Source organism: Molossus molossus, unplaced genomic scaffold (genome assembly GCF_014108415.1).
Source record: "Molossus molossus isolate mMolMol1 unplaced genomic scaffold, mMolMol1.p scaffold_m16_p_19, whole genome shotgun sequence".
NCBI classification, from domain to species: domain Eukaryota; kingdom Metazoa; phylum Chordata; class Mammalia; order Chiroptera; family Molossidae; genus Molossus; species Molossus molossus.
Window position 1 is genome coordinate 23,329,000 of NW_023425354.1, and position 12,523 is coordinate 23,341,522.

The 12,523-nt window shown below is 40.5% G+C and overlaps 1 non-coding gene across 1 annotated transcript; it reads left to right on the plus strand.

The window, feature by feature from the left end:
- Positions 1-3,916: 3,916 nt before the first annotated feature.
- LOC118635127 lies at positions 3,917-3,979 on the plus strand. Its single transcript, XR_004960465.1, has one exon. It is a non-coding gene; the product is annotated as a U7 small nuclear RNA (small nuclear RNA).
- The last annotated feature ends 8,544 nt before the right edge of the window (positions 3,980-12,523 follow it).

The following is a 12,523-nucleotide window of genomic DNA, read 5'->3' on the forward strand; positions in this document are numbered from 1 at the left end:
TCTCCACTCGGCTCTCATTAGTCTGTTCATATGGGCTGGCTGCCCAGCTAGTGTAGCTCCATGGTTAAACGTCAACCCACGCACCAAAAAGTCGCAGGTTCGATCCCCAGTCGGGGCACATGCCCAGGTTGTGGGGCATGCAGGAGGCGGCCAGTCCATATTCTCTCTCATCGATGTTTCCATCTCTTTCTCTCTCATCAATGTTTCCATCTCTCCCTACCGCTCCCTTCCTCTCTCTCTAAAAATCAATGAAGAAAAAATTTTAAAAAATGACTACAACCAACACAACAGTAACAGTCTAGTATGAATGAATCAAAATTATACCAATTTGTTTTAGATCATTAAAAAACATATTTTTGGTGTGCCACAGAACTTTAGTCATTAGTTTATGTGCCATGAGATGAAAAAGGTTTGCAATGGAGGATGAGATGGAACAGGGAGAGCCAATGAGAACATTGACCATTGCCAGGCAGACCGAAGCTTCAACCCCAGGCTTCTGCTCCACAGTGTTGTAGTCAGTAACTTCCTCAAATTAGCCTCCATCTCCTCATCCACAAAATGGAGGTCATAACAAATACCTCATGGGGTTGTTGTATGTACCCTGCTGACCTCATGGACATTAATTCACATGTAGCAGCATTTAGTTCAAACAATGTTAACATATACTAAACAAATAGAAATGCACCCTTGAATATTTCAGAAATTCTCTTACTGTTGCTTACTCTTTAGCTCATCATATTCACTGTGGGTTCTCCTAGATAGGTAATTTTTAAAATTAAAACAATAAAACCACTTCATTTTTGTCCTGTGTTAAGGACACATGAAGTACTGTGAGTTCAATTGTATTAGGACCAACACCCTCTGAGCAAATTTTGCCTATACACTAATTCTTCAAAATATTAGCTGCACCTACCCACAGACAGGACATGAGTATTTGGGTTTGTCTTTTAACGTAAACAGTATACTGTTTTATAACTACCGCAACTTAATAGCTATTGTTTGTATAATGATTTAAGTTTGAAGTTATCTCCTTGGCCTCTTTCGAGCATCAAGATATCCACATATATATGAAAGCAAGATGGTATACTATTATAATTGTTACTACCAGTACCTTCATTTCCCTCAGAATCATCATCATCACCCCCATTTCATCAATCGCTAGACTAAAGCTCTATCAATTAAAATACTTGAGATCACACAAAAGAAACTAAACTCCAAAATGTGTGTCTGCTGCAGACGCCAGTAGTCATGCTTTTCTCATGAAGCTGAATGTACCCAAAGAGGAGGCTGTGATTAGGATAATATTAATCTTCTGTGTTTGCCTTTTACATTTGGAAAAATCATGATAGATAGATAGAGAGATGATAGATAGATAGATAATAAATAGACAGACATACGGATACATAAATACATTGATACATTGACACGTGTGTGTGTGTGTCTGTGTGTAATGTATTTATGATTCTTTTACTCATTGTTTAAAATGGTATTTTTTTATGACATGACTCTGTGTACCACAAGTACTCATCTATTCTCTTCATTCATCTTCATTTCTTTTCGGAATTTACTGTTTTAAAATAATTCAAGTAACGCCAACGGGGGCCATTTTTTGCTTTAGCAAGCAATTTTTAAGTAACTACTCTGTGTCAAATTCCGTGCTAGGAACTTAGAATTTAAAGATAAGACAAAATCCCTGACTCTGAGAACTCAGAGTCATATGCACCACTGTAAGTCTGATTATGTTCTCCTGCAATCCGATGTGCGTGCTTATTAAGTCAGGAGAGTGAATTCAGCCCGTGGGAGTTGGTTAAGGCTTCATTGCAAATACTGCATTTGAGCTAAGTCTGGATAAGAAGGCACACCCTGGGGAACAGATCCGTATGTTTTCTCAGATTCCCATACGGGTCCATACACTAATGGAATTTTAAGAAATGTTGATTTTGATTTTGGAACAAAGAGAAGTGACTGGCCTGAAGTTAAATAGATCAAGACTGGGTAGTTACTGATTTGTACCCACCCTGACCCAGTCTAGACTTTGTCCCGTATGCATTGAGAAGGAATTGGTGTGTTTGCAAGCAAAATGATATTACTGAGTGTGTTTCAGAAATTCACTTGTATTAGTAACATGTTTTTTTAAAAATTCATATTTAAAATTTCCATATATCTAAACACATATTGAGTTATCGCCCTCTACCCCAACAACATACTTGTCTATCAATGGGATTCTATATCGTGGCCCAGCACACTCACAACTAGGCACTGATCAGAATGTGATGTTCGACTCGTCCCATTATTTGGGATCACGGATGCATTCTAGTGCGCTACTCGACACAACTGAAAACAATGAACACAGACACAGTATTGGATCACTTCACAGGAATGTCTTCTGAGTTTCATTCAATCGCAGTACGATATCTCTGCTTTCTGTGCTTCTTACAACAGATTTAGTCTTTCTACAAATTGGTTAGTGAGAAATTGCTTACTTATATTCCTTGGTTAGTTCCATGTAGATGTCTTTATTTAACACATCGTATATGTAATTATAAAGGCAATTAACATGTTTTTCACCAAAATTTATGTTAAGAACATAAATGCAGCCAAGGGAAATATAGTAAGTATTAAGTACTTAGTATATGTAAGACAACTGAGTAGATTTTTGTTATTTCAAGGGGGAAAGTAGAGGCAAGAGATAGCTCCCTTGGATAACAATCAATGTATATAATTAGAATGTTTGCATTAAGACACCTAAGGCATAATCCTTGTATTCCCCTCATAAAAAGTGTGCAATCTGGATCAGAAGAATAAAATATATTACAGAAAAATGTCTTTCTAATTTTCCTTTGGTATGTTGGGATGTTAATTCTAGCAATGATAATAATATCAGAATCTAGCTCTGAACCACTGTAAGTATGATACTGAAGAAATGTTTATTGTTCAAATTCCACTCTTTCTCTGGAACACTCCTCAGTAGGTCACATGCGCTTCTGCCGGAAATTGACATAGTCATGCATTGTCCAGTCCAGTGATTTTCAACCCTTTCCATCTCATGGAACACACAAAATAATTACTAAAATTCTGCGGCACACCAATAAATACATTTTTCCCAATTTGAACCCCCCTCCAAAAAGGTATTATTTTGATTCATTCACATCAGATGGCCACTGTTGTGTTGGATGTTGTCATTTTTTATTTGACAATCTAAGGGAAAAGAGGTCAGTGCCCCTATCTAACTAAATAGTTAGATATTGTATGTTTTAAAAATTCTTGTGGCACACCAGTGTGTTATGGCACACCGGTTGAAAAGCATGGTCTAGTGCACCATCTTTGGCCCTGTGTATGGCTTTCCTGATGTCCTTGCTAAAGCTGTGAACTGGCTGTGATCTGTTTTGTCGTGGTTCAATACTGACACGCTTACTAACACTCTTTCAAATCATCATCTGTCTTGACATCACTGTTAATGACACATCTGTTCTGATTATGCTGGTATTTTATTACTGATTCAGAAGAAGGTCAATATCACAAATGCCAAAACTGGCTTGGCAGGTCTCATATGGGAGGTAGATTTATTAAAACTGCTGCAAAGCACAACTTTCTCCGTGAACAACTGCTTTCTCCACTGATCCACAATGAAGCCTTCATTCATGATGCACAATGCAGATGTATAGCACAGAGGTGCATCTGTTCATTATTTTCCTTCGCAGCTGTTTGACAACTTGTGTGGTGATGTGGAATGACCATGTTTTTATATTTATAAAATTGCTTCTTTTGTTTTTCAAATAAAGTGAACTTTCTATAACTCTGTTGGTTATTACCCCTTTTCTCTATCCATCAGAGCTAAGATGTTTAGATTACCTGGCGGGTTTATCTGGGAAGTTCACTATTCTCACGTCTGAATATTCTTTTAAAATCACAAATTAAGTGCTTTTAGTTCTTTTTGAATTTGTTCAGTGGGTCTTCCGGTTGTTAACAGGAGACCTGCTCACACAGAAAATATAAGAAATAAAAGAAACAAAAATAAAATCACAATGAGTATGCATTGGTGGATTTAAGAATAACTAGCATAGCCCAGCTGGTGTAGCTCACTGGTTGAGCATCAACCCATGGACCAAGAGGTCCCCGGTTTGGTTCTGGGCCCAATCCCCATTGGGGGGGCATGCAGGAGGTGACCAACTGATGTTCTCTCTCATTAATGTTTCCCTCTCTAAAATCAATAAAGAAAAAAATATTTTTTAAAAAAGAATAACTAGCATAGTGTTCTTATATGGCAGAAGCTTAAATATAGTTACTAACTGTTCACCATAATCTGATGAGGTGGGCAGTAAGGGAAGCAGAGATAATCCTTATGTGATGATTGAGGAAGCTGAGCTAAGTGATGCAAAGTAATTCCTGCATTCACAGTCAAAAACACTGGCGTAGCCAAAACTCAAACCCAAGACAGTGTGATTTCAAAAGCTATCCTCTTGCCCTGGCCGGTTTGGCTCAGCGGTTAGAGCGTCGGCCTGCGGTCTGGAGAGACCCGGGTTCGGTTCCCGCTAAGGGCACGTACCTCGGTCGCAGTTTGTCCCCGGCCCAGGTTGGGTCGTGTGGGTGGCAGCCACTCAATGTGTCCCTTTCGCGTCGATGTTTCTCTCTGTGTCTCTTTCTCTCTCTCCCTCCCACTCTACCTGAACAAAAAACGAAAAAATGTCCTCAGGTGAGGATAACAAAAAAAACAAAAGCTATCCTCTTGACTTTGGGTGGTGGGCACACAAGGCAATCTATAGATGATACATCACAGAAGTGTATACTTGAAAGTTATATAACCTTATTAACCAATGGCACCTCATTTATTAAAAAAAAAAAAAAACCCAGGAAAAACAAATAAAATGAAAATCTGTCCTTCTCTAACACTTCATATTAGTTGTTCCTGAACACTAAAATGTACAACAAAATGCCACTCATAATTAGGGGGAAACATCCCTACATCATTCTCACACCATTTGAACATCAATAAATGTGATGCTAGGTATCAAAAGTTTTTCACACGTATGTTCCATTGGACCTGGCAATTATCCTGGTGAAAATAATAATGAACTGTCACCATACGTATTTATCCACAGCGATCGTTGTTCAAAATCCTCACCCAGACAGTCATCGCACCCCTGGACCTTAGCACCTCCACATTCCCCATGACAGTCCCTCAACATGCTTGTCCTTTCTATGTACTAGTTACGCTCATATATTTCGAACCTGCTCCTTCACTTCTGGTGGGGCTTGAGCTCATCAGTACGTGCAGACGGGAGCAAGTCTGACAAGGAGGGTTGTATATTGAAAGGGACATACCAGTAAAAGCTATTGGAAAGATCGCGGTGCCTAAAAGGCAACTTTGATTCTACTCTTCTGCCTAACACCTTTCAGGGACTCCCAGTCAATCAAGTACGGAGCAAGCTTCTTGCTTATAGAAACCTGCCTATAGCGTCAGCGGAACGAAACGGCCTCCCTCTCTCTTGCTGCTTGAGCTCCTAGGCTGCAGGGCAGGCCCGGAGATGCACTGGCTCCCCGCTCCCAGAACATGCACACAGGCTGCCTCTGCTTCCCAGCGCCCCATCGCTCTGCACCCCGGGGGCCTGGGCAGTGCTTACTCGCTCGTCTGTTCTCAGCTCAGTAGCTAATCCCACCTGGAGACGTCTCTCCTGAGCCTCAGGCTAGGGTCACTAGACAGCAAATAAAAAACAGGATGCCCAGTTACATTTGAAGTTCAAATAAACAATTATTCCAGGTAAACAAATATTTCAGATTTTTTTTTTTAGATAAACATGTTCCAACTATTTCATGGGATAGCCTGTATTTGTTACTGTAGCTCAGATTAGAATAGCCCTGCCTCTTAAATATTCTTAGCACCTCATTCTTCCTTGTCGGTTATCGTAATTCATAGTCAGATGTTCACATAATCATTGTATTTTTCTTATGACTTTGCAAGTTCCGCAGGGAAAGGAGTATGTCTGTTTTGACTATTGTATCCTCAGCTAGCACGATGCAGGGAAAGGAAGGGGCTCAATACATCTTCTCAAAACAAATGAAGAAATTAATTAAAATACAGATTTAAGGGGAAATGCCAAGCTATTCATAAACATTTTTTTTTTAGGCTGAAGAGTACATCATCATCATCATCATTACACTGCACATTTACTGAATATTTACTCTATTTCAGATACTAATTACTTTGCCTTGCAGTAAGTACTTCGCGAATATTTCTTTTCATCCTCGTGACCACTCTGTAATGTGAGTGCATTATTTACCCTGTTTCACACGTTAGAATACTAAGAAATAGAGAAAGAAAGTTTCTTCTGGCGTGGTAAAGCTGGTGTGTCGTCAGCTGGATTGGAACTGTTCAGAGTAACTCCAGAACGGACCCATGGAATAACTATGCTCGACTTGTTTCATTCCCAGACACATTTTGGCAAGAGGTGGCGCTTACCTAGGTTTTCCTACTTAGAACATCAGGAAATGTATCCTTCAGTGCACACGCAGTTATTATCTAACCAACGCAGGTGTGTGTTTCTGTCTGGTGTGTGTGTTTCTTTCTGGTGTGCGCATATAAATGAAGTTGTTCTTGTTTGTTTGTTTATATTTTTTACTTTAGAATTTAGGGGAAATATCCAAAGCATGTGTTGTGAATAATTGTAGTCCTATCTACAAAGAATATTATGTACATACATATATTGATACATATATACATATGTACACACACACACACACACACATGTGTGGGTGCACATGCACTGGGATGTCTTCATCAGTAAAGGATAACTTTGTAAAGTCCCCATATACCAATGAGTTATGACTCCTCCCTATATATTAAAAAAAGCCATTTGAAACTAAAAATGTCTTTGGGTTTTACATACTTCCCTTTTCTCTATGTTTAAGCGGAGTCTGTGGTTTCTCCTAAAACATTTCATTTAAAAGAATTACTTTCTAATTACAGTTTACATCCAACATTAGTTTGTATTGGTTTCAGGTGTGCCGCCTAGTGGTTAGCCAATCACATACTTTACAAAGTGTTCCCAGGAGTATTTGCAGTACCCACCTGGCACTCCTAAAACTTTTCTTAGCATGACTTTACTTAAGCTTACCAACAACTCAATATTATGTGAGGGTTTTTTTTGTTTTCTGTAATAGACCTTGTTTGGAAAAATAGAATTCCGGATTATTTCTACTTCAGCTATTAGAAGGAGGGGTCATCACCAGCTGCCTACTAGAAGTGGTCATCAGAGCCCACTGTATATCTTTCAGAGTTTGTTTCATGTCATTTCAAGAGACAGGAAGCAACAAGCATTTCTCTTTAAAAAAATTTTTTTTTCTTTATTGATTTTAGAGAGAGAGGAAGGGGGAGGGAGATAGAAACATGGATGACAGAGAACATTGATTGGCTGCCTCCTGCATGCCCCTCACTGGGGATCAGGCCCACAACCTGGGCATGTGTCCTGACCGGGAATCGTACCAGCAACCTCTTGGTGCATGGGTCGATGCTCAACCACTGAGCCACACTGGCCGGGGCAACAAGCATTTCTTAAGGTGAATGGTTCCTTGTAGTTTTGAATGTCCTGAGACATGAGACTACTCTTAGCTCATGACCTGGAGATAAAGCATCTCGTGATCATGAAGCTCACAAATTCCTGCTGGCTCTACTGTCTCCTGGGGTTGGTGTGGAATGTCACCTTCCTGAGTGTGCATTCAGCATTTATTAAAATGATAATAAATAGTAGAGTCAGAGTTCATATGTGGGGAAAATAGCAATTTTTCCATGACTATTTAGTATATCTGGTACTAAAATTGTTTAAACATGGTATTTTATTAAGACTTTGTCTCTTGCCAAATGAGAGTATTTTTAGTTTAATTTGACTAAACCTTACCTCATAGTTATTTAATTATGAAGGAGACACCAAAAGAGAGAGAGAGAGAGAGAGAGAGAGACAGAGATATCAGAAAATTCTTGCTGAGTGGAGAGACCCAAGCTAGTTAAAACCGTATCTCTAATAGAAAGAGAAAACCCTGAAGCATTTCACAAGAGAACGCGGTTCATAGAGAGTGCTCTATGCTATGTTCACAGCCCGTGTTCAGATGCCGGTGGCCCCTACTCCATGTGACGGTGTTGGAACAGGCACAGTGTGAGACATGGAATTCATTATGCCTAATACATGTGAATTCTCCTGTCTCAAGGCACGCGATAAAATGGTTATCATTTATGTGATTTCTCCATTCCAGAATAAATTATTACAGCCAGTCATAAAGACACTTGAATCCCAAGAAAGGCTAACTGAAGATAGGGAAGCATTATTATTCCACCCTCTCCTTCTCTTTTCGGATTTCTGAAGGGAGAGAGAAAACTCTATGTGATTTTGAAATACACCGGGAAAAAGGAAGGCATAGTTTGAATTTACATTGAACTACCACTTGCGACAACATGCGTGGACCCTGCTAAGTGAAATAAGTCAGAAAAAGCCAAGAAGCATACGATTTCATTCTTATGGGGGATATAAAACAGAAACTCACAGACACAGACAACAGGATGGTAGTTACCACAGGGAAGGGGGTAAGAGTGTTGTAGAGGGTAAAGGGGGCCAAATATATACTGACAGAAGATTTGGCTGAGTGGTGGGCACACGACGCAATACACAGATCATGTATCAGAAATGTGCACTCGAAGTCCTATGATCCTATTAACCGATGCCACCCAATAAATTCAATTAAAATAATCAAGTGAATTGTAGGTCGAAAGCAAATGATTAAAAATAAGGAGAGACATCCTATAATTTGGGTAGGGAAATGAACATAAATGTTCTGTTCAAAGAGTCAATAGTTTGGTTGAAAATAGTCCCTTGATGCCATTTATTTTGCAAAGGGTTGAGTCTCCAGAGAAAGCTGGAATCCTGCCCCTCCAGGAGATGACAGTCTGAAAGGTGCCATCAGCTGTGAATTATTAGGTTATGGGGGCATGCCTCTGATTAAATACCAGCAAAGATTTTGGTTAATATTAGAAGTTCAACCCAACAGCATTGCCCCCAATTTGTCTGGGAAAAATTGCTAGATTTAGCGTCGTTTAAAAACCACCTTCCACTTAGGAGACAATCAAGTAGTTAAGAATTCAGCTTACCCTGCAAAATGTTAGCACTAGAAAGCTTGCTGGAGATGACATCAAACATCCAGGTCTATAAACATCAGCAATTTGCGGTCTCTGCAGTTAAATATTTGCTGTACAAACAGCCCAATTACCTTTTAAGATATCTAAGTGCAAACATCTCTTCGCTGGAGGATTTAATAAGTCAGTTCTGATGTTGGTAGAGTAATGATCCATGAGTGATGTATTTTCAGAAAAATCTCAAGTTGGAAAGCTGAGCGCGAAATTTCAGTTCTGGAGGCTCATTAGAGACTCCGCCAGGCTGAGAATGAGATCACAGGACGTGGCTTGCGTCTCGTTTCTTCATGGAGCATTCGATGTCCTTCTAGTGTTCACATAGGTTCTTAACTTTTAAAAATGCATGAAAAATAGAAGGGGACAGGATGTATAAAGAGGGTGGTGGAAGTGAGACCTCCCACAAGGGACCCCTCACTTAGTTCTCAGAACAGTTAAGGTTGTTTAAGATCAAATGTTACTCGGGGCCACCTGCCTTTGTTTACGGAAAGCAAAGGACCTCGGAAGCTCTGTGGCACCAACTTTGGTGGAGCACAATGGCCAGCCTGTGCACTTCCACTGGGCAGTTAACATTTCATTCAGTTGGCTTTTCCTTCCATCATCCCTTCCTCCTTCGTCTATTTTATTTGTAAAGCTCTTACTGTGCAGTAGGGTCAAAGTCAATCCTACCTAACGCTCTCCGTAGACAATGGTATCTGTAGACCATCTTCAGAGGCAGGCCAGTCAACTACCGGTTCCACAGCAGTAGGATGCATGCCCTGTTGTTTCCGAGGAGGACTCAGCGGAGATCACCAGAAAGAATCTAATTCAAGGTGATGACATGAGGACACTCATCAAGGAAAGGTACCATAGATTGAATTTCTTAAAAAATACCTCTAAGAAAGATTAACATGTTTCCATCAAGGGAAACAGTATAGGTAAAGGCATGAAAAGACCAATATTATGAGATGTAACCAGTAGCACGTTTGAAACCAAACACAAGTAACGCCCATGTAACTGGCTTAATGTGTCGCCACCAAAATTCGTGTATTGAAACCCTTCCCTACAATGTGATAGTATGAGAAAACTTGGCCTTAGGGAGGTAATTGGGGTCAGATGAGGGCAGACTCCTGAATGGGGTTAATGCCCTTATAAGAGTCCAAGAGAGTCCTGCCAGTGTGGCTCAGTGGTTGAGCATTGACCCATGCACTAAAAGGTTGCTGGTTCGATTCCCGGTCAGAGCATATGCCCAGGTTGTGGGCCCGATCCCCAGTGGGGGCATGCAGGAGGCGGCTAATTGATGTTGTCTCTCATCGATGTTCCTATCTCTCTCTCCTTCTCCCTTCCTCTCTCTCTAAAATCAATAAAGGGGGGCGGGGAGAGTCCAAGAGAGAGCTGGCTTCTCTCTGCTCTGTCATTTGAGGATACAAGAAGAGAAAAGACCACCTGCAACCTGCCTGCAACTTGAAAGAGGGTTGTCACCAGAACCAGAACTTGCTGGAACCCTGACCCTAGACTTCTAGTCTTCAAAACTGTGAGATAGACATCTGCGTCATTCATAAGCCACTGCGGCTATGGTATTTCCTTGTAGCTGCCTTTACGGACCAAGACAATCCACAAGTTCTTTAGTGAACTGAAAAGTGCTTTACTTTTTGGATTTTAGCATTTTTGTTTATTTATTGTAATGGCAGAAAAGCTGGTTATAATTTTTTTTACAAACTAAAGAATAAAACATGTATAGTCAAGACCTACGCCTTTGTCCGTGAATTCCTGTTTTCTTTCATTGACTCAAAAGCTGATTTTCAGCAGTGATGCCTGACGCAGGTGTATAAGTGATACACTGTTTTCTTTGAGGTAGGAAAGTTGGACTTTGTATGCTTCCCATAGGCTGACTGTGCCATCATACACTGTTTCTTTTTTCTCTTTTGTCTTTAAACTCTCTAGAACTAATTTCAGTATTCTTTCATCTGTCACGCCCCAACATAGTTGGGCAGTTGACCGCCCCTCTCAATGTATTTTTTAAATTACAAATGGATATATATTGGAGGATATAAAAGTAACAAATATAGTGTTATTACTATACAGTAGAAACTCAAACTACAGTGTACTGACTGGTCCCAATAACGTAACAAATTAGACTTAGGGCAATGAGTCCTTCCTTAAAGGAGGGATCTTGGAGTCACAGCATAGTGTCTTAAGTGTGTGTGTGTGTGTGTGAACTCATGTATATTCTGGAAATCAATATGGATAATACCTTCTTTGAATATTTATTTATTCATTTAAATTATGAAAGTACTTAAAAGGTATTAGCTTATGTTGTCTCACTACATGTTAGACACGGGATTAGGGTAAACTGTAAAAAGGCGAGCAAGTGCAAGTTGCTGATCGAAGGGGCGACACGAAATGGTCTGGCAGTCAACCTGATGGCAACGTGAACCGCTCTCGTGCTCGGGGAGGAGCGGGACGGTACAGCTTCTGTTGGAGTACACGCAGAGCCCAGTCTACATGATGGCAGCAGAAGTGACAGTTTCCAGCTCCCTTTACACAGAGAAGGAAAAGAGCCATGATGTGGCCAGTCCAGGGGTCGCAGAGGGCCAGGGCGAGATTTATATTGCTTTTTACAAAATTTGGATAAAAGTTCAATAGGAATTAAACTCTTCCTCTAAGCACACCACTGGGAATTGGGAAAGACCAGGCTAAGCCCTGCTGAACTTGGCAGCTTATTTATTGTTTCATGGATTTCGACCCAGAGAAAGACACGACCACTGTTTCTCACCTATTTTGACTTATTTCTGAACGTGCAGATCCCTTGGCATTATCCTACTGGATTTAATTTTTACGGTTCTCCAGATTTAGTGGGAGTTTGAAAAATAAGTTATACTTTTCAGTTTCAGCCAAAAAAGAGGGACAATATTATGAGTTTTATATTGGTGCATCCCCTATTCAAAATGATCACTTACTATAGGTCAATAGTTCTCAACCAAGGGTTATTTTATTTCCCAGGGGACAGAGCACTAGAGATATTTTTAAAATATGTTTCTTTTATTGATTTTTAGAAAGAGAGGAAGGGAGAGGGAAAGAGAGAGAGAGAATCATCGACTTGGAGTCAAACCTGCAACCCGGAGATGTGCCCGGACCAGGAATCAAACAGGCAGCCTTTTGGTACAGTGGACGATGCTCAACCAACTGAGCCGCGCCGGCCACAGTGGCCAGGGTAGCACTAGCGATATGTTTGGATGTCACAAGCGGGGGATGCTGCTGGCATCTAGTGGCGTGGAGCCTGGCATGTGGTTAAACAGTCTAGCTGCTCTCAACAAAGAAGTATCCACCCCTCCTCCATAGCGCAAGTGAAGGACACAGTAACACAGGTTG